Raw genomic sequence first — 23,483 nt, 5'->3', positions numbered from 1 at the left:
AGTAGCAGACCAGCCCTACGTGAGCACAGGTCCTTCAGGATTCGACCGTCGATCAAAGGAAACGTGTCAGCTTTTCACGTGAATCACATTTTGGCTACACTAGGTCGCTGGCCGTCTCCACTAACGCCGTCATGGAAGTGAACGGCGGCTCGAAACGTGCAGCGCGCCACGGATGCAGGATGGTGGGTGCGGTATTATGCTATGGGAGACATTCTGCTGCACTTGCATAGAATCGGTGCTAGTAATCGAAGACAAGCAGACAGCTGCGAACTACTTCATGCTTGATTTCTTTCCAGATGGCGATGTCATCTTTCAGCAGTATAACTGTCGCTGCCTCGAAGGCAGATCCGTGCTACAGTGGTTTGTGGAGCATTAGAGTGAAGTCACGTTGATGTCTCGGTGACCAAATTCGCCTGATTTAAAGCCTATGGAACGCATCTGGGTCGCTATCAGGCGCCGTCGCCGAATACGAAAATCAGCGGCCTGTTATTCACGCGAATTACATGACCTGTGCGTAGACATTTTCGCCGGCTCTACTTGCTTTGTTTTATTATTGCTCGCGTAACAACTAATATATGAAATAAAATAAGTTGCAGCGAAAAGACCCCCGAAATACTTTTTAGGGATGCTGTGCTGTGACTTTCTTTGGATCATTAAATTTCAACAAAACAAAATATATTATGTTCTTACTATTCTGAATCTGGCTTTCTATTAAAGGAACTTTTTTCGTTACTGTAAATCGCCATAAAGTTCAACATATCTTCCTTACTTTACAGTTATTGAAAAGGTTAATGAAAATTACTTCGTTATCAATACTGATGTTACAGTACGCAGTGATTGTTCAACATCTAAATTTTGCAGTGGATTTTTGTTAACAGTAAAACACCAATAAGTACCACGACTAACACGGGAACATGAGACTATCATCAGAGAAAAAGATGTTTTTACTGTAATGTTTGCCAGACCAGACAGCAAGATTTCTTTTGTGTTATGAAGGTAAATTATCTTTTTGCACCGTTAATAATATATTATCAGCAGCCAGCGTCCACGTGTAAAACGAATCATAAAATCTTCTGCTCTGCCCTGCAATTCCGAAAGCTGAAACAAATAATTTTAGTTCATTATTACCTGTCCGCTTCCTTGCGGTATGATTGGTTTCATTTTAAGGAGTCTTAATGCGCCGCGGCAGCGGTTCGTTGGTTCGTAGCGCAGATCTGCACCACGAATAATATTTAAGTAGGTGAAAACGTCTTAAAAGTATGGGATAAAATACCAGGCAAGCTTATTACAAATCATAATGCAAGTTTTCACTAAGTAACTCTATTCAAAACATTTAAACAGATTAAATTATTACACACCTTTACAGTGAGTACGTAATGGCGTACGTCTCTCAATCTTGACAAAAGAATTCTACGTAAGCGTACAATATAACGTCACAGGCTCTTCCTACTCACGTAACTCCAAGAAGACGACAGAGAAATTAATATTCGGTCACTACTATTTATACTTGTCACATATTCTCATCTTTGTTTGATATTTAATAAGTATCGTCTGTGGCGGTTTCAGTACTCACCGACACAGATATTATCTTTAAAAAAAATCAGTACATAATTCTATACAAGCACAAAACATGACACATAATGCCTACACTTTATTACATAAAGTTCATACAATCGTTGTCCACGCAATTACAATCATCCAGTTCAATTATTCATTTCTCCACATATAATACGTGTTTTGCTAAGAGACGTTACAACATCTAATGCCACATACCTTCACAAACCTACCAACAAACTGTTGGGTCCCTGATACGAAGAATCAGTGACGTATTTGATTCCAAAGACAGACAAGAAGCTGTTGCCTCTTCAGTGCAATTTTACTCTTTATTTCACTTTGCTACTTAATTTTTAATGTTAATACGAATGTGACTGTTATTGTAAGAGGGCGCTGAAGTACGTTGTCACTAACATGACAACATGTGCGTAACGTTGTTTATACTTCGATTTGCGTAACTTCAGTAGTTTTAATTGAGCGCTGACGGCCTGCACTCCACGGTAATTCTGTGTGACTTACTGCAGGTTCATTGACATTTATTTTGCATACTTCCAATGTACGTACTTTTACGTCACTTTTCTATTACCCTTGTGCTGTCACGCCCCTTTTCTATCTTTTTCATTAATTAGTTGAGTTGAAGGCAACCTCAAAAGTGTCAAAACTGGTTATACACTCAATAAAAAAAGTAACTTAAACGTTATTTGGGTTTAACTAGGCTGGAAATTGTTACCGCGCACAGTGGACATCACTCTTCAACTAAGAAATACTAGAGTTTTGTTAAGCACTTGCTTTTATGTATAGGCATCATATGCTACCCATTTTGTGCAGATAATGGGTGGGCTTTCAGCAGTACAGACATTCGCTCCTCTGCTTGTGCGCATGGCAAGTTCGAAAGCAACCTCAAAACAATGTGGACAGGACACTTAGACTGCCTGTTCTAGCACTTGTACCGTAACTGATAGCTTTACAATCTCTATCTCTACCGCTTGCTACTACGGGGCGGGACAAGTAAAAGTGGCCCAGAGAACAGACTTCCAAGGTACGAAGTAACACACCATAGGAAAGGAAAAGCAGTACTAATAGCTGTACTGACTATAACAGATATTGAAAGTGACCATGTCTTGGCACTTCTGGGCCCAGATCAGCAAGTTGTTGAAGGTAGATCGAAACTGTACTGCTGGATTTGCTGCAGTCTTATCCGAAATATTCTGCTGCAGTTCTTGAACACTGTGAGGTTTGTTGCGATATACGTTAGACTTGACGGTTCCCGACACAAAGTAATCTCGCGGTGACAACACAGGTGACCTTGCCGCGACCAGACTGACGTCTGCTAACAATTCTTTCAGGCCTGAAGATTGTGTAAATATGCTCCAAGGATCGGTGTGGATTACGTGGCGGACGGGCGTACACGTGGCGTGCGCGTCGCGGTGTGTGGCTATATGCATACATTCACGTCCAATCGTAGCGACTTGCCCACGCCACGTTTATTTGCTCCACCCTGCATTAATAAAAAGTGCCACTGCTGTATTAACGCACATTTATTACGTCACGATCGGATTGGCTCAACGGTCATCGTCTGGTGAAACAGCGAACAGTCTTCGAAAAAAATTCTCGCAGAACACACTGTGCCTAAACCATGACTCAAGAAATCTTTCTTACCTCACGTCGAAAGCATATTGTGGAACGTGAAGAGCACACAGTCACTCCGGCAGGTGAGTGCAGGGAACATAGCACACTAGAACTAGTGTGTACAGCGTTCCACGTTCCTTGCTCCCACTCCTCTTCGTTTCTCTGTGAGGCGCTCGTTGGAGTGTTTGTGTGCTCGACATGTCGCTCAGTATGCCTCACCGCTACATGAGACGATTATACATTTTTAGTCATAATATCGGAACAGTTCTGTGAGCATTCGTTATGAAGACTGTTTGCAGGGTTGTCCATCAAATAAAATGGTTGTTGACATCGCAAACGTAAGTCAATACAGCTGTGGTAGTTCTTATTAATATTATTTTAGCTTTAGAAGTGTAGAAACAACAAAATTCAACGATATCTAATGGAACTCTTCAAACCTAGTCTATCTATTTGGATGAACAGTTTTATAACATATTATATACAGCAGATGTGTAAGATATCGTTACTGAATCGTATTTTCCTTTGTCTCTTATTCTAATTATTAATTAGTGTTATTTGTATTTTTCTTAATTTATGGAGCATCATCATTGTCGGTACACTATCCGGAGTTAATATTTTCTCTTTTGTCCCTTAAAATTCTAAGTGAGATTTTTCATATTGGATGGAACATTTATGAAAAAAAAAGTGTGCCACTAAAAGCTAGTTCCAAGACACACTTCATGCACAAACGAATGTCTGACCTTTTAAAACACAGGGAGAGGTTATGCTTTCTCTTTCGTCCTTATAGGCAGCCAGTATTACGTGGGAATAGTTTTGGATAATTTTAAGGAGGTACTTATGACGCGCGTACGAGGGTCTAGAGTAGCGTGTAACGAATGGAAAGAACGTTGTGTAAGTAGAACCGAATTTAATGGAATTGCAGTGGAAATCCTTCTTCAACTTACTCTGGGTTGCACTGAACTCAGTGAAGTTTCCTGTTTCCCTTACATATTACTTACCTCGTGATGTCTGTAGACTGTATTTGGTTCTCCTGTATAATTCATTTCACTTTTCCCTTCACCATATGTTGATTATTCTCAGCAGGTTCCACCATCTGCTACTAGCATCGTATGGGTTGTGTTTACAAGTGGCTGGATATGAGGTTCCCATGGACTACTGTACCTTCTCATGATATAACTGCGCAGTCTTCTGAAAACGTTCCGTGGATATATACGCCTGTGACCAGATGAGCAGCACCGTGACAAAGTCTCTTTGCGGGTGGTGTACCAGTCACGCTGATCGATTCTACATGTTCTATAGTAGTGATATGTGTGCGTCAGCTGCATACCTTCAAAATACTTGGGCATACTCCAGAATAGGTTGGAGCAGCTGGTAGTACAGGATGAGACGAAGCTTTTCTATTAAAAGTATTTTGTGCAGATGATGTTGCAGAACAGTTTTAAGGATGGTTAAGAATGTAGCTGTGCTATCTATTTTCATTTAAGGAATTAGACCTTCTTCGGGTTCCAGAAAGCAGTTCAGCGATGCATTATCCAGTTGCAATGCAAAATGCAACTTGCAGTATGTTGCACTATGATTATAATTATTAATTTTACTATCGATATTAATATTATTATCTGTGTATGTGTAACGGTTATGTCCTGACATCAAAGACGAGTTCGCCCACGCTCTTCTCACACACTGAACTGAATTCCGCGAGCAGCTGACCGAAATCGATTGTGAGTCGATCCCAAAAATTTGCTTCCACCTCGTTGATGCATGGTATCGGTGACAGCTAGGAGAAGCGCTCTTCGTGCCATCGATATAGTCAAAGTTGATACGGGGTCGGTTCGGGAAGCGTCTGTCGTTATGGTCTGCCTTGTGCCTGGGCTGGAGTATTAGCCAGTCTTGAATACTTTCGTTTTGAGTGGATGAAGTCGTAACAGACCGGTTGTGGTGCTTGGCCTGTACAGGGACAAGGTGTGCTGTGAACTGAACGTTTAGAGGGGTCCGTCCGGTTTAGCCGCATGTGCAGGGGTGTTCACGGTCCAAAGTAAAAGGAGTTCGCTTGATTCAGTTTCGATAAATGGAGGCATCTGCTAAACCCTTCTTCACGGTCGTTGAGCACTCGCAGTGCATGGATGAATGGCTCATGGAATCTGTTTGTGGAGGCTACAGTGCTACCATTTGAAAACCGTCAGCATCGAACAATTTACATGTAAATAATCTCTTGCTTTCACCGTGAGTTTACTGGCTGAAAGTCGTGGTCTCCATTAACGTTCTCATTGTGACGCTGTAACTGTAATGAGCTGTTAGGAAGTTGCTTCCACGTAATGTTTTGGCACCCTCTTGTGCTGCTTGTGTACGTACCAGTGCCAATCCGGTGTAGCTTTATTTGTCTTGTTTAATTTAAAGCATATTCTGGCTCATTTAATTCACAACTAAGTTGAAACTTCCTGGCAGATTGAAACTGTATGCCCGACCGAGACTCGAACTCGGGACCTTTGCCTTTCGCGGGCAAGTGCTCTGCCATCTGAGCTACCGAAGCACGACTCACGCCCGGTACTCACAGCTTTACTTCTGTCAGTATCTCGTCTCCTACCTTCCAAACTTGGCAGAAGCTCTCCTGCGAGTAAAGCTGTGAGTACCGGGCGTGAGTCGTGCTTCGGTAGCTCAGATGGCAGAGCACTTGCCCGCGAAAGGCAAAGGTCCCGAGTTCGAGTCTCGGTCGGGCACACAGTTTTAATCTGCCAGGAAGTTTCATATCAGCGCACACTCCGCTGCAGAGTGAAATTCTCATTCACAACTAAGTTACTTGCAATTCGTTTGAGAAGAGAGCTGTTAAAATTGGTGTAGCTACTTATAATTTTAGATATGAACCGTTAATGTTCACTGTTGTATCGTCAGCTTGGTTTCAAGTTTCATTTGTTTTGTAGATAATTTTTTTAAGCTCGTGCTAATCTCTGCGCATTTTAGCAGTCTATTTGTTTTATTGTGTTCACGTGATATTAATTTCTTATCAGTTTGTTGTTTGAAAGTCACACATAGCTCCGAGTACCGATAGATTTTGTTTAAAGGGTTATTTATATTACCCCACTGGCTTACTGAAATATTTCGTGTGTGGTAATTGTTTTCTCGTATGTGTGTCTTAGAAATTCCTGTCCACGCTGTTGTAAACTGTTGTGTAAGGCTGACCGCAGGTGGCTGGTGTTTGCATTCAACGAGGACCGGCATCTGGTTGCTTTCACAACTAAATTCATTTGTTGAATGTGTTGTGACTTGGCAAGACAGCCAAGTCACTATGCGAGGATGCCGAAATGCACGCGTTTAAGCTCACGCAGACTGGCGTGAGGTCTGGAACAATTAAAGGAGTTTATAGTAGCAAATAAAGTACGTAGTTGATGTAATACTTAACTTTAATCCATAATTGGAGAGCATCGCTCTTGATGATACAGGATTTACAATCTCAATATAAACTGGTAATGGCGCCTTGCTAGGTCGTAGCAAATGACGTATCTGAAGGCTATGCTAACTATCGTCTCGGCAAATGAGAGCGTATTTGTCAGTGTAGCATCGCTAGCAAAGTCGGCTGTACAACTGGGGCGAGTGCTAGGACGTCTCTCTAGACCTGCCGTGTGGCGGCGCTCGGTCTGCAATCACAGACAGTGGCGACACGCGGGTCCGACGTATACTAACGGACCGCGGCCGATTTAAAGGCTACCACCTAGCAAGTGTGGTGTCTGGCGGTGACACCACAGAATGCAGCGTCGTAATAACTTAATTTCATGAGTTTCCGTTTTTTATTAGTTATGTGAATGTTTTACGTACTAAATATTTTGAATTGAAACTTCGCTTCTTTTGGGTGGTCTCTTTACCAGGAGATTATGGCTGGCAACTTCAGTTTTACGTCACACTGAAAGAAACTTTTGGGGATGAACATTCCACCTCCAAGCTAATATTCGGTGACGAAGTAAACTTCTACTTATCTGGAAAGACTGATCGCCACAATATGAGAGTGTGGGGCACTGAAAATCCTCATGAAGCTGTAGCATATTTACTTCAATGTTTTCTGTTCAAGGTTATCGTCACGGTCACGTCAGGAAGTGTAAAATCGTGCATGATGTGCCAAATTCTGATACAGGGGTCAACTATAAGGAAGACCGTAATACACAATATGTACAAGAACCAAGGGAGGATAACAAGACCGGAAGAACAACAACGAAGAACTCTACTTAAAAATGGAGTAAGACGTAGATGCAGTCTATATTGAGCATTGCACGGCTCGAGTTTCTCCCATTTATAGTCTGTTAACTTCTAGTGCGGTACTGCCGCCTTATTTTCTTATTCCATTTACTGGCGTCACTAAGTTCCTGCCTTACTTGCCCATGAGCGGCAGCAACAGCTCGTATCGATAAGTACACTGTCGTACATCTCTGGAGCGACCGATAGTATTTCCGGGTCGTCGTGTGTCTGGCAGTCAGTTCGGGACGGACCTGCAGTGCAGTCGGGACACAGCAGCAGTGAAGACGAGGGACGGAGCGCCGCTGAGGCGCCGACACCCAGTGCTCGCCGACCGCTGGCGACACACGTGAACTGTAAGACGGAGGAGACTGGAGCGGGACGACCGTTGGTTGGCCGTTCGGTTGGTCGTCTCATCGGCCGACGTATATTTGGTCCTTTCACCGTTTCCGGGTGTGAGTAGTTGATCGGTTGGCGTGGAGCAGCGAGGAACTCTCCGCAGCGCATAGTTTGGCCAGGCCCGCTGGCGGCCTCTATACAGTGTTGGAGTGTGTGGTGCTGTTCCCATTGCTACGAAGTTCGTCGCTCACCGATCCTGTACATGAAAGTTGAGTTTTGACTTAATGAGTTCGTTGTCGGCTGTTGCGATATTCTCACTAGCAACAACGTGTGTTTTCAAGTTGGCATATTTTAGCCACCCTCTGGTGGAGTTTAAGCGTGCTTGGTTATTTGAATTGAAGTGCACAAGCGGAATCTTCTGCCTTGTGGCCGTTAACGTTCCAGTTACCTGCCCTGGCCGAAGACGGAAATTCAGGCAGTGTATTTTCCTCATCGTGTTGTCGTTGTCCAGCACGGTGTGTAGTTTGACAACTCAATGTATAATTGATTGTGGGCGCCGATACCTTCTACGATTGTTCCATTGAACTCCCTGTTGTGTGCTGGTCGGGTGAAGCGGAGGTTATCTTGTCAGTGGATCCATTGATTGTCTGTCGGTTGGGTTGTCGTTGGATCGACAATGGTCGGGCCGACTGCTTGTCTCACCTAAGCGAGCGTTAGTGTTTGAATTTCAGGCCTACCATCGGAATTTCTGAGCGCCCCTAAGTGTACTGCCTTTTATTGTTTGTTCTTGTTGTTTGTACTTGTGTGGCTTCTAGCTGATTGTTAGATTAAGGTTGTTTTTCCCTTAAGCTGTCAGATGGCTTGGGCCTTCAGCCTAATTTCAGAACTCTTTTACGTAAAGTTTTTGCATTTTTAAAATTAATGTTATTGAGGCTTAAGTGTTGGGCCTTCAGCCGATTTTGGATTTAAGTGGTTTTAAAGTGCCAGATCTTGGGGCCTTCAGCCGATTTCGAATTAAAGTTGCCCTGCTCTTAAGGTGTAAGATGGTTTGGACCTTCAGCCTAGTTTAATAACTGTTTTATGTAAAGCCTTTGGCATTTTTAAAATTAATATTATTGAGTATTAAGTGTTGGGCCTTCAGCCGATTTTGAATTTAAGTTGTTTTTCTCTTAAAGTGTCATATTCGTAGGGCCTTCAGACGATTTTGAATTAAAGTGTTAGATGGTTTGGGCCTTCAGCCTATTTTAAGAACTGTTTTACGTAAAGCCCTTGGCATTTTAAAAATTAGTGGTATTTGGTGTTAAGTGTTGGGCCTTCAGGCGATTTTGAATTAAAGTTGTTTGTTGTTAAAGTGTCAGATTCTTTGTGCCTTCAGCCTAATTAAGGAACTGTTTTAAGATAAGGCTTTGCCTTTTAAATTTCTGCTTTTGGTTGAGCTTTAAGTTATTGGCTTTCAACCGTTTTTAATTTAAAGTGGTCTTGCCCTTAAGGCATGAGATTGTACGGCAAATTCAGCCGCTAATTAAGTTCCTAAACAAAAGCTGTGTGTGTGTTTTTTTTTTAATTTCTTCGCTCTTGTAATGTTTGATCAAATAAAAGGTTGCATGTTGGAGTGCAACTGACAGCCGCTTATTTTGGCCCTTTTCCACAACTTAAACTACCTGTCCTGGTTGGTTGGTTGCTTGGGGAAGGAGACCAGACAGCGTGGTCATCGGTCTCATCGGATTAGGGAAGGATGGGGAAGGAAGTCGGCCGTGCCCTTTCAGAGGAACCATCCCGGCATTTGCCTCATTTGCCTGGAATGATTTAGGGAAATCACGGAAAACCTAAATCAGGATGGCCGGACGCGGGACTGAACCGTCGTCCTCCCGAATGCGAGTCCAGTGTGGAACCACTGCGCTACCTGTCCTGTCCTGCGGGTTTAGCGGGGCGTCATATATATATATATATATATATATATATATATATATATGTGTGTGTGTGTGTGTGTGTGTGTGTGTGTGTGTGTGTGTGTAAGAAGCAGTCACGGGGATAAAAGAAAGTTTCAAGAGTGGGGATTAGAATTCAAGATGAAAGGATATCAATGATAAGATCCGTTGATGACATTGCTAGCCTCAGTGATTGTGAAGATGAATTACAAGGTCGGTTGAATGGAATGAGTACAGATATGGACTGAGATTAGATCGAACATACACGAAAGTAGTGAGAAGTAGTAGAAATTAGAACAGTGAGAAACTTGACATCCGGACTCATGATCAAAGAAGTAGCTGAAGTTGCGGAATTATGCTACCTAGGAAATGAAGTAACCCATTACGGACGGACCAATGAGGACATGAAAAGCAGACTAGCACTGGCAAAAAGGGCATTCCTGACCAATTAATTCGAGCAAGAAATTTCTGAGATGTATGGAAGGGAAACATGACCTGTGGGGAAGGAAAAGGGTCAAAGCATTTGAGATGTGATCCTACAGAAGAATGTTGAAAACTGAGTTGACTGATAAGGTAAGGAATGAGCAGGTTCTCCGAAGAATCGGCGAGGAAAGGAATGTATGGAAAATACTGACAAGAAGAGAGGACAGGATGGCTGGACATCTGTTAAGACATCACAGAATAACTTTCACGGTTTCAGAGGAAACTGTAGAGGGTGAAAACTGGGAGAGGGAAGCAGAGATTGGAATACGTCCAGCATATAAGTGAGGACGCAGGCTGCAAGTGCCACTCTGAGATGAAGAAGTTTGTACAGGAGAGGAATTCGCTGCGGGCCGCATCAAATCAGTCAGCAGACTGACGGCTGAAAACCAAAAAGTTCGATGCAGGGAAACTAACATAAACATAGTTAGTCTCGTGTTCGAGATCCATGTGAAAGAGATGAGATAGGACAAAGAGAACATGAATTAATCGCACATACCTACATAGCCAAGCATGTTAGGGTGACCAGCAATTTGTTATTAGGGGATGATCCTGTAGTGTACGGGAATGAGTCCTTGAGTGACTGTAGAAGCATACAAGATGAATTGGATAAAAATTTTAGTTTGTGTGATTAATGGCAGCTAGCTCTAAATGTGGAACAATGTAAGTTAATGCAGATGAGTAGGGAAAACAGTCCCGTAATGTTCGGATATACAGGGTATTACAAAAAGGTACGGCCAAACTTTCAGGAAACATTCCTCACAAACAAAGAAAGAAAATATGTTATGTTGACATGTGTCCGGAAACGCTTACTTTCCATGTTAGAGCTCATTTTATTACTTCTCTTCAAATCACATTAATCATGGAATGGAAACACACAGCAACAGAACGTACCAGCGTGACTTCAAACACTTTGTTACAGGAAATGTTCAAAATGTCCTCCGTTAGCGAGGATACATGCATCAACCCTCCGTCGCATGGAATTCCTGATGCGCTGATGCAGCCCTGGAGAATGGCGTATTGTATCACAGCCGTCCACAATACCAGCACGAAGAGTCTCTACATTTGGTACTGTGGTTGCGTAGACAAGAGCTTTCAAATGCCCCCATAAATGAAAGTCAAGAGGGTTGAGGTCAGGAGAGCGTGGAGGCCATGGAATTGGTCCGCCTCTACCAATCCATCGGTCACCGAATTTGTTGTTGAGAAGCGTACGAACACTTCGACTGAAATGTGCAGGAGCTCCATCGCGCATGAACCACATGTTGTGTCGTACTTGTAAAGGCACATGTTCTAGCAGCACAGGTAGAGTATCCCGTATGAACTCATGATAACGTGCTCCATTGAGCGTAGGTGGACGAAACTAAAATGAGCTCTAACATGGAAATTAAGCGTTTCCTGACACATGTCCACATAACATCTTTTGTTTATTTGTGTGTGAGGAATGTTTCCTGAAAGTTTGGCCGTACCTTTTTGTAACACCCTGTAGTATTGGTAATGTGCTGCCTGACAGTCACATCGATTGAATATCTAGGCGTAACGTTGCACAGCTACACTAAATGGAACTATCATATAAGGACAGGAATAGGGAAGGCTAATAGTGGATTTTGATTTATTGGATGAAATTTAGGAAAGTTTGGTTCACCTGCAAAGGATACCACGTACAGATCACTAGGCTGACACATTCTTGAGTACTGTTCGAGTGTTGGGGATCCAGACCGGATTAAAGGAAATGGGCTGCTAGATTTGTTATTGGTAGGTTCATTCGGCACGCAATGATTACGGAGATGCTTTGGGAACTGAAATCAGATTCCCCAGAGGGTAGACGACGTTCCTTTCGAGGAGCACCGGGAAATTTAGAGAACCGGTGTCTGTAGCTGACTGCAAAACGATTCTACTGCCACCAACGTATATTCAGCGTTAGGACTACAAACATAACGTAGAAAAATTAGGATTGTAAAGAATCATATAGACAGTCGTTTTTACATTGCTCTGTTTGCGCATGGAACAGGAAAGCAAATGACTGATAGTGCTACAAGTTGCCGTGTGCAACGTACCATACCGTCTTTCGGAGTATATATATAGATGTAGATGTAGATATAAAATCTCAGAAACGATTACAGTTAAACCGTTTGGGGCACAAGCACGGAGAACACAGCAGCGTGTTATTAAAAGAGCCAAAAAATCCATAAATGACAACCTGAAGAGAATTATTTACACACATTGCTGGTCATTCTAGAGCTAATTCACTTATTACGAGCAGGATTACTTCATTACTTGTTTGTTATAATGTAAGAGATATATAACATTGATAGGCCACCAAGATTATTTCCACTACTGAGAAAAATGCCGCAACACGCGTGAAATTAGAAAAACAAAATGAAAGCGAAATGAAAAAATTTGATCGTTGAATGTGATAATTTTTACAATTAATCAACTCAAAATGATTTTCGCCTGACATGGTACCACGTTGCACACTCACAGACGAAGGAGCAAGATCTAAAATACTATTTAAAATGTCAAAACTTTCGAAAATTGCGAACGAATTATCTCCGTAGACCATGTGAACAAACACACGTATGAATTTGAAAGCAAGCAACTCAAGTTAGATAAAGGCAACAAACCGATGTCCTCCATACTAAGTTGCACACAGTACATAAAAAAATTAAATGCAAGAAATAAAAAATATCTTCGCGAAGCACAATCTAATTACACTGCTAACAGAGGTAGATTAAGCTTCGCCACATGTTTTAGTAACTGAAACTGCTACTCAACTCCGTAAACGACAGAGAAAGCAAAGAGTGGCAGCAGACTACCACTTTACATTCACGCCGCGGAATAGGAATGCTTGACCGCTGGCGATTTTCACCAGTCTCCTCCCAACGGGAAATTAGGCCAACCCCCGCTAAGAGATGCTTTTGCAGAAACTGTACGCCTCCAACATGATCTAAGTTCACTGCTATCCTCGACTATAAGAATACTGTTCCTTTGGAAAAGCTCTGAAATACCATAGTTGGTTCGTTGATTGGCGACTCCATGGAGTGTTCTGTGCACCACGACCAAGTAGTGGATAGAATTGGAAGGAGAATCAGCATTGTTATGTGATCGCTCTAAGCTTGTTGATACCAGTGCCTACCAATTGTAACTGTATATTATAGCACTGAGGATGGTCCCTAAGTGACCGAAAATCGATTTTGTGGATAATAAAACAAAAACAAAAAAATACGGCCAATGCTGATTCTCCTTCCAATTCTATAGTTGGTTCGCTCACGTAGTTCGCCCACCCAGTCATTGAAAAGTGTGCACAGAGATGGATATGGCTCAAATGGCTACAAATACACTGAGGTGACTAAAGTCATGGGATACCTCCTAATACCGTGTCGGACCTGCTTTTGCCCCGTGCAGTGCAGTAACTCGACGTGGTACGGACTCCACTAGTCGTTGGAAGTCGCCTGCAGAAGTACTGTGCCACGCTGCCTATATGGCCATCTATAATTGCTAAAATGTTACGGCGCAGGATTTTGTGCACGATCTGACCTCTCGATTATGTCTCGTAAATGTACGACAGGATTGATGTCGGGTGATCTGGGTGGGAAAATCATTCCCCCGAATTGTCCAGAATGTTCTTCAAACCATTCGCGAATAGTTGTGGCCCGGTGATACGGTGCACTGTCATCCATAAAAATTCCAGCGTTGTTTGGGAACATGAAGTCCACGAATAGGTGCATATGGTCTCCGAGTAGCCGAGCATAACCATTTTCAGTCAATGTTCGGTTCAGTTGGATCAGAGGACCCAGTGCATTCCATGTAAACACAGCCCACACAATTATGGAGTCACCACTAGCTTGCTCAGTGCCTTGTTGACAACTTGTTTCCATGGCTTCGTGGGGTCTGCGCCACTCGAAACCTACCGTCAGCTCTTACCATCTCAAATCGAGACTCATATGACCAGGGTACGGTTTTTCGTCGTTGGGGTCCAACCGATACGGTCACGAGCCCAAGACAGACGCTGTTGCTGATGTGCTGTTAGCAGAGGCACTTGCGTCGGTCGTCTGATGCCATAGCCCATTGACGCCAAATTTCGCCGCACTGTCCTAACGGATACTTTCGTCGTAGTATCACATTTTTTCTGTGGTTATTTCACGCAACGTCGCTTGTCTGTTAGCAGTGCTAACTCTACTCAAACGCCGATGCTATCTGTTATTAAGTGAAGGTCGTCGGCCACCGCGTTGTGCGTCGTACGACGCAACGCCTGACATTTGGTATTCTCGGCACACTCCTGACGCTGTAGATCCCTGAATGTTGGATTCCCCAAGCATCTCCGAGATGGAACGTCCCATGCGTCTAGCTTCAACTACCACTCCGTGTTCAAAATCTGTTAATTTCCGTCGTGCGGCCATAATCATGTCGGAAACGTTTTCACTTGAATCACCTGAGTACAGATGACAGTTCCGCCAATGCATTTCACTTTTATATCTTGTGTACACGATTCTACGCCATATGTATACCTGCATATCGCTATACCATGGGTGTCCGCCTCCGGTAGCTGAGTGGTCAGAGTGACAGACTATCAATCCTAAGGGCCCGGATTCGATTCCCGGCTGGGTCGGAGATTTTCTCCGCTCGGGGACTGGGTGTTGTGTTGTCCTTATCATCCTCATTTCATCCCCATCGACGCGCAAGTCGCCGAAGTGGCGTCAAATCGAAAGACTTGCACCAGGCGAGCGGTCTACCCGACGGGAGGCCCTAGCCACACGACATTTCATTTCATACCATGGGTTACGTCATCTCATCATAATCAAAATATTTTCCAGTTCATATTTCCTGAAGCGGCTCGTTACCAAGGCAGAAGAGTTACGTGTGGTGTGACATGTGTGTCGTGATTACGTTCGGAATTTCTGCATCGATAACAGTTATGAATTGTGACTGGCAGTACCATTTTGCTCTGTTGTGCTCTGCACAGAGTAAAGCACTAAGGCCAAACAATTATGAGATCTGGTGAGTGTAGTGGCCAGAGGAGATGCAACAGTTCATCCTTGTGCTCATAAAAACAGTCGTGAACGATGCGAGCTGTGTGAAACAGGGACACTGTCGTCTTGGTACGCACCATCACCGTTTCGGTCAGAGATTGTACTATTTGATGCACCTGGTCAGCCAAAATGGACACATAATTCTTGGCAGTAAGGCGACCTTGCAGAGTAACCATGGGGCCCAGGGCGTAGTGCCTTCTGGTCGGCAGGAGAGAACTAACGAAAAAGTCTGAACACACTTAATTTAACTAAAATGCCATCTTGGCGTACACTAATTTCCAATCTCAAGAACAAAAAGAAACACAATAATTCTTGTGGTGGCAAAAGCCAGATAAAAGTTAAAAGACAATGAAAAGAAATAATAAGAACAAAATACTATGCTACACAATTGCAATGTGGCGTTACGCCCAACAAGATACAAATTTCTACAGAAGACTACGACGAGTGTCTTCTGGGCTATAGCCGGTGTAGGTTCTGGCCAGAGCTGTCCTAGCAGTAGGTACATACTGCTGGTCTAGCTTTGCTGGTGTGTTCATAACACCGATTCTGCGCAGTGCTGCACTTAGTCACAATAGTTCGAATTGGTGGATCTCTGTCACTTGGCTTTTCACGAAGTAGTGCCGTATGAGAAAAGTATGTTGATGTTTACAATCACTGGCGATGTTTTGATATGAGCTCTTGAAGAGAGGTCGGCAGCCCATCTTGTTTGTCTGTTGAGCGGGCCCTCTAACTAATAAGGGGCCGCTACACATATGGAATACCATGATGTGGCTGCATAAATCATCAATGAACCTCCACCATTTTTCCATTTTTCACTAATATGGCGTAAACGCGGCCAGAAGTTAGTGTGAAACAAGGTTCTTCCAGTGCTCCACAGCCTAAGTTTTATGGCTTTGGTACCAATTTTTCTGTTGTGAACATTTGCATCACTGATGTGTTATTTTGCAATTCCAGCTAGCCCTCATATTCCCAACTTACGGAACTCCTTCCAAGACGGTTTGGTGCTTACAGAGTTCCTGAATGGGACATCATGTGGTATCATAGATCGATACCACCGCCATCGCCGTCTCGGAGCTGGCAGCGGAAACGCATGTTCCATACAGATGCTGACAGCGGTTGGGCGGGGACCCGGTGGATCCAATGTTGCGCGCCCGCTGAGCCACTCCTTCAATGGTTCATTGCCGCCGCGATGTAGAACGGCAGGCGGCAGCTGCACAGGACATTCCCAGTCACAGTCTTCGACAGTGTTCATTAGTCTTCCTTCGACGGTTCGCTCGTCCATTAGGAGTGCGAAACTCACACACTTCAGATCGCTTTTTATAATAGCTGGACATTACTGCTGTTAGTTCTTTTGTATAGTTTCTCCGCAACGCTTGGAGGAAGCTACAAGTTAAGTGAAACTTCTCTTTCATGTATTCACTTATTAGAAAACCATTACTGCTGGTCTCCAGTTTACCTACGACGACAGCTGCTGCAACACTCCATAGCGCACGAAGTAGTACACATAGCATTCAGCCTGCAATGATTCGCACTGCTGTCATCCCCTTATTTTTCGTTAAATCCTCTTCAGTGACCGTCACTGAACATACACGCTCTATGTTTATGCCGCTATATTTTCGATATGGTGCCTTTTGAAACACCAAACACGCTATGGAAGCACCCACCATAAGTGCGCCAACAAGCTGCTCACTTTCGAATACACTGAGGTGCGACATAATGCGCTCACAACCATACAGAATACTGTCCTGACCAAGATCGACACTTTAAACGAATTGAGGACGTTGCACAAGTGCTGTTTATGGTCAAAAGCAACAGCTCTACTGCAATCTTGATTAGCATCCGCGTTCATGTTAAGGCTCGAATTTTTCTTTGTGTTTCCATACTCTTCTTCACTCTCCGCAATACCAGTTGTGTGACGAGCTCTTCACAGGCTTTTAACCGCACGACCGCTACGGTCGCAGGTTCGAATCCTGCCTCGGGCATGGATGAGTGTGATGTCCTCAGGTTAGTTAGGTTTAAGTAGTTCTAAGTTCTAGGGGACTGATGACCTCAGCTGTTAAGTCCCATAGTGCTTAGAGCCATTTGAACCACAGACTTTTACGAATATCGGACTGGTGTTTCACGGTGTAACACTTTCCGCCAGTGTATTATTGCAGTCTCCCTTTCAAAATGTTCAAATGTGTGAATTTCTAAGGGACCAAACTGCTGAGGTCATCGGCCCCTAGAATTTACACACTTCTTAAACTAACTTATACTAACTTACGTTAGGATCAAAACACACACACTCATGCCCGAGGGCGGACTCGAACCTCCGGCGGGAGGGGTCGCGGTCTCAGTGACGTGGCGCCTCTAACCGCTCGATCACTCCGCGTGGCTGTCTCCCTTTAAGAGTGTTCTCATTTGCTGCACCGAAGATAGTATTTAACATGTAGAGGGGGCGCTGACGAGAAGTAAAATGATTAAATTCTTTCGTGCCTATGTACGGTTTCCATGACGTCACATGGGCGAAGCATGTGACGAGCCTGGGGACCCACGGTGATCGGTTCCAGCACAGCCGGGGCACCGTGCGGCTGCGGCTAGCTGGAGTCTGGAGTGGTGGCGCCTATGCATCGGCTGTAAACGCGGCCTCGTAAACCTGGGGGCGGAGGGGCGGGGTCTGCCCCCCCAGGGGGCGCTTACGTCCGCCTCTGCCCCCCGCAGTGCCGCCGCCGGCATTGCAGCCGCCATCCCCGGTTTACGGTGGCGGCTATGGACCCGCTCTGACAACATACCGCCGGCAGTAAACATTCCGCGGACCTCAATCACAGACAGGGTTCCGCCTTTACAGCTCTTTGACGTATAGCGAATTGTGGTAAACGTGTTCGATGTTGTGTGCCACGTATTTTGTAAGCGGTTGACGGAACTTCGGCAATTTTCCCAGATTTATGAACCTGGGTCACCGGCGCAGCAGTTCGGAAGCAAGTCTTTGGCAAATAGAGTGCGTATAACACAGGTTTTTATCCCGCCAAAAACATTCCAGGTTGTAGAAATCTCGGTTGTGTGCGCAGGTCACGTCGTAAGTTCTCCACGATATTTCGTTAAACAGGCCCGTCTCTACATCTACATCTACGTGGACACTCTGAAAATCACATTTAAGTGCCTGGCAGAGCATTTATCGAACCGCCTTCACAATAATTCTCTATTACTCCAGTCTCATACAGCGCGCTGTAAAAAACGATCTTTCGGTGCGAGCACTGACTTACCTTGTTTATTATAGTGATCGATTCGCCCTATGTAGGTCGCCGTCAACAAAATATTTTCGCATTCGGAGGAGAAATGCCTCTGAGCACTATGGGACTTAACATCTGAGGTCATCAGTCCCCTAGAACTTAGAACTACTTAAACCTAACTAACCTAAGGACATCACACACATCCATGCCCCAGGCAGGATTCGAACCTGCGACCGTAGCGGTCACGCGGTTCCAGACTGAAGCGCCTAGAACCGCACGGCCACACTGGCCGGCCTCGGAGGAGAAAGTTCGTGATTAAAATTTCTTGAGAAGATTCCGCCCGAAAGAAAAAATCTTACGTTTTAGTGATGTCTACTCCAAATCCTGTATCACTTCAGTGACACTCTTTCCATATTTCGCGACAGTATAAAACGTGCTGTCCTTCTTTGAACTTTCTCGATGTACGCTGTTAATCCTATTGGTAAGGATCCTACACAGCGCAGCAGTATTCTAAAGCGTAGTGTAGGCAGTCTCTTTAGTAGATCTGCCACATTTTCTGTGTCCTGCCAATAAAACGCACTCTTTGGTTAGCCTTCCCCACAACGTTTTCTCTGTGTTCCAATCTAAGTTTTTTCTATCTTTAGTTGGTGTAGTGGTAGGGAAACTAGAAAATCTGAAAAGGGAAATGCAAAGGCTCAATCTAGATATAGTAGGGGTCAGTGAAGTGAAGTGGAAGGAAGACAAGGATTTCTGGTCAGATGAGTATCGGGTAATATCAACAGCAGCAGAAAATGGTATAACAGGTGTACGACTCTTTATGAATAGAAAGGTAGGGCAGAGGGTGTGTTACTGTGAACAGTTCAGTGATCGGGTTGTTCTAATCAGAATCGACAGCAGACCAACACCGACAACGATAGTTCATGTATACATGCCGACGTCGCAAGCTGAAGATGAACAGATAGTGGAAGTGTATGAGGATATTGAAAGGGTAATGCAGTATGTAAAGGGGGACGAAACTCTAATAGTCATGGGCGACTGGAATGCAGTTATAGGGGAAGGAGTAGAAGAAAAGGTTACAGGAGAATATGGGCTTGGGACAAGGAATGAAAGAGGAGAAAGACTAATTGAGTTCTGTAACAAGTTTCAGCTAGTAATAGCGAATACCCTGTTCAAGAATCACAAGAGGAGGAAGTATACTTGGAAAAGGCCGGTAGGTACGGGAAAATTTCAATTAGATTACATCATGGTCAGACAGAGATTCCGAAATCAGATACTGGATTGTAGGGCGTACCCAGGAGCAGATACAGACTCAGATCACATTATAGTAGTGATGAAGAGTAGGCTGAAGTTCAAGACATTAGTCAGGAAGAATCAATACGCAAAGAAGTGGGATACGGAAGTGCTAAGGAATGACGAGATACGTTTGAAGTTCTCTAACGCTATAGATACAGCAATAAGGAATAGCGCAGTAGGCAGTACAGTTGAAGAGGAATGGACATCTCTAAAAAGGGCCATCACAGAAGTTGGGAAGGAAAACATAGTACAAAGAAGGTAGCTGCGAAGAAACCATGGGTAACAGAAGAAATACTTCAGTTGACTGATGAAAGGAGGAAGTACAAACATATTCCGGGAAAATCAGGAATATAGAAATACAAGTAGCTGAGGAATGAATTAAACAGGAAGTGCAGGGAAGCTAAGACGAAATGGCTGCAGGAAAAATGTGAAGACATCGAAAAGGATATGATTGTCGGAAGGACAGACTCAGCATACAGGAAAGTCAAAACAACCTTTGGTGACATTAAAAAAAACAACGGTGGTAACATGAAGAGTGCAACGGGAATTCCACTGTTAAATGCAGAGGCGAGAGCAGATAGGTGGAAAGAATACATTGAAAGCCTCTATGAGGGTGAAGATTTGTCTGATGTGATAGAAGAAGAAACAGGAGTCGAATTAGAAGAGATAGGGGATCCAGTATTAGAATCGGAATTTAAAAGAGCTTTGGAGGACTTACGGTCAAGTAAGGCAAAAGGGATAGATAGCATTCCATCAGAATTTCTAAAATCATTGGGGGAAGTGGCAACAAAACGACTATTCACGTTGGTGTGTAGAATATATGAGTCTGGCGACATACCATCTGACTTTCGGAAAAGCATCATCCACACAATTCCGAAGACGGCAAGAGCTGACAAGTGCGAGAATTATCGCACAATCAGCTCAATAGCTCACGCATCGAAGCCGCTTACAAGAATAATATACAGAAGAATGGAAAAGAAAATTGAGAATGCGCTAGGGGACGATCAGTTTGGCTTTAGGAAAAGTAAAGGGACGAGAGAGGCAATTCTGACGTTACGTCTAATAATGGAAGCAAGGCTAAAGAAAAATCAAGACACTTTCATAGGATTTGACGACCTGGAAAAAGCGTTCGACAATATAAAATGGTGCAAGCTGTTCGAGATTCTGATAAAAGTAGGGGTAAGCTATAGGGAGAGACGGGTCATATACAATATGTACAACAACCAAGAGGGAATAATAAGAGTGGACGATCAAGAACGAAGTGCTCGTATTAAGAAGGGTGTAAGATAAGGCTGTAGCCTTTCGCCCCTACTCTTCAATCTGTACATCGAGGAAGCAATGATGGAAATAAAAGAAAGGTTCAGGATTGGAATTAAAATACAAGGTGAAAGGATATCAATGATACGATTCGCTGATGACATTGCTATCCTGAGTGAAAGTGAAGAAGAATTAAATGATCTGCTGAACGGAATGAACAGTCTAATGAGTACACAGCATGGTTTGAGAGTAAATCGGAGAAAGACGAAGGTAATGAGAAGTAGTAGAAATGAGGACAGCGAGAAACTTAAAATCAGGATTGGTGGTCACGAAGTCAATGAAGTTAAGGAATTCTGCTACCTAGGCAGTAAAATAACCAATGACGGACGGAGCAAGGAGGACATCAAAAGCAGACTCGCTATGGCAAAAAAGGCATTTCTGGCCAAGAGAAGTCTACTAATATCAAATACCGGCCTAATTTGAGGAAGAAATTTCTGAGGATGTACGTCTGGAGTACAGCATTGTATGGTAGTGAAACATGGACTGTGGGAAAACCGGAACAGAAGAGAATCGAAGCATTTGAGATGTGGTGCTATAGACGAATGTTGAAAATTAGATGGACTGGTAAGGTAAGGTATGTGGAGGTTCTACGCAGAATCGGAGAGGAAAGGAATATGTGGAAAACACTGATAAGGAGAAGGGACAGGATGATAGGACATCTGCTAAGACATGAGGGAATGACTTCCATGGTACTAGAGGGAGCTGTAGAGGGCCAAAACTGTAGAGGAAGACAGAGATTGGAATACGTCAAGCAAATAATTGAGGACGTAGGTTGCAAGTACTACTCTGAGATGAAGAGGTTAGCACAGGAAAGGAATTCTTGGCGGGCCGCATCAAACCAGTCAGTAGACTGATGACCAAAAAATGTTGGTTCCTGATAACTGTTGGTCTGCACGGACTAAGGGGTGGGGCATGGGATGGCGGGGGGGGGGGGGGGGGGGAGCGGGGCACGCGGATGGTGCTATTCGTCGATATATCATAGAGAACTTATGATATGACGTGGGAGCATACCCGACTATTCTATAAGTTAGAAATATGTCAGGAAAGTATATGAGATCGCATCTTCCCATGTTCTTTGCCTTTACTCGGTTAGTTAATTACTTGAATCTTCCATAGATTGTTTGAACGATATCTTTATCGAAACGATGTGGAATGAGTCACTTTTGAGGATAAGTATACATGATTAGTGGTAATATTACCTACTAAACACCTTACTTTTTGAAAATTCCTGACAGATTAAAACTGTGTGGAGGACTGAGACTCGAACTCGGGAGCTTTGCCTTTCGTGGGCAACTGCTCTACCGACTAAGCTTCTCAAACACAACTCACGAACGGTCCTCTCAGCTTTACTTCCGCCAGTACCTCGTCTCCTGCCTTCCAAACTTCACAGAAGCTCTCCTGCAGACCTTGCAGAGAGGACATTGCGGAGACATGGCTTGGCCACAGCCTGAGGGATGTTTTCAGAATGAAATTTTCACTCTGCAGTAGAATTTCCTGGCAGATTAAAATTGAGTGCTGGAGCGAGACTCGAATTCGGGACTTTTACCTTCCATAGGCAAGTGCTCTAGCAACTGAGCTACCGAAGCACTACTAACGAACCATCCTTACACTTTCAACTGCTATGAAGCACCACTTTACTATTCTACAAAAGCGAATCGCGCTACTTCAAATAACACACAACAACACAGCCACCCCAAAGGGCAAGATGCACACTTTCTAGTAAAAACTTTAGAGCCAATCCACAGAAACAATAAGATAAACGCCGTGACCATACAACGCCCTGCATTGCCACGACATTGTGACCACGTAACACAGCACAGGAACGTCTCAATCTTCCACAGTCGCAGCATCAGGTTTTTAAAAACACATTATACTCACGTGACAGACCACCAATTCCTCCCCCTTTAGGATTACATCAATAGTTACAACCAGGTACGGACGATCAAGAATCGCCACAGCCAAGAATAGTACCAATGCTGAATATCGATCCTTTCTGTCAGCCTACTAGGTCCATGTGCTAACACTATATTGCAGCTAATGAAACTTCTACCACCAACGTTGCCGTCGGAGGCAATACTTACAACATTGCCATAGCTCATAACGGCGGCACCACAAAACAAAACAATTGAAAATTTTTGTAAGTTCCTTTGGGACAAAATTGCTGAGGTCATCGGTCCGTAGGCTTACATACTACTTAATCTAACTTAAACTAATTTATGCTATGGACCACGCACACGCCCATACCATGGCAAGGCACCTCAGACCGCAACAAGGAAATCAACACGTCGCACACAGTTGAAGAATAACGCTACAATTTTATGTCGTTACCAGCAGTTTAATGCGGTAGAAAACAACATCACCAACAAGCGAAAGAATTAATGTAATTGTCTTAGCCAGTTCTCGCAGTCAGCTACCGCGGCTACATCTCACTGCTTCTCTTCGTCGGGTGGTCTATCGCCGTTGTCTTCTTAAGGTAGAAATAAGCGTGA

This window comes from Schistocerca piceifrons, chromosome 2 (genome assembly GCF_021461385.2).
Source record: "Schistocerca piceifrons isolate TAMUIC-IGC-003096 chromosome 2, iqSchPice1.1, whole genome shotgun sequence".
Lineage (NCBI taxonomy): Eukaryota > Metazoa > Arthropoda > Insecta > Orthoptera > Acrididae > Schistocerca > Schistocerca piceifrons.
The sequence above is the reverse complement of the archived record's forward strand: the minus strand, read 5'-3'. Positions refer to the sequence as shown.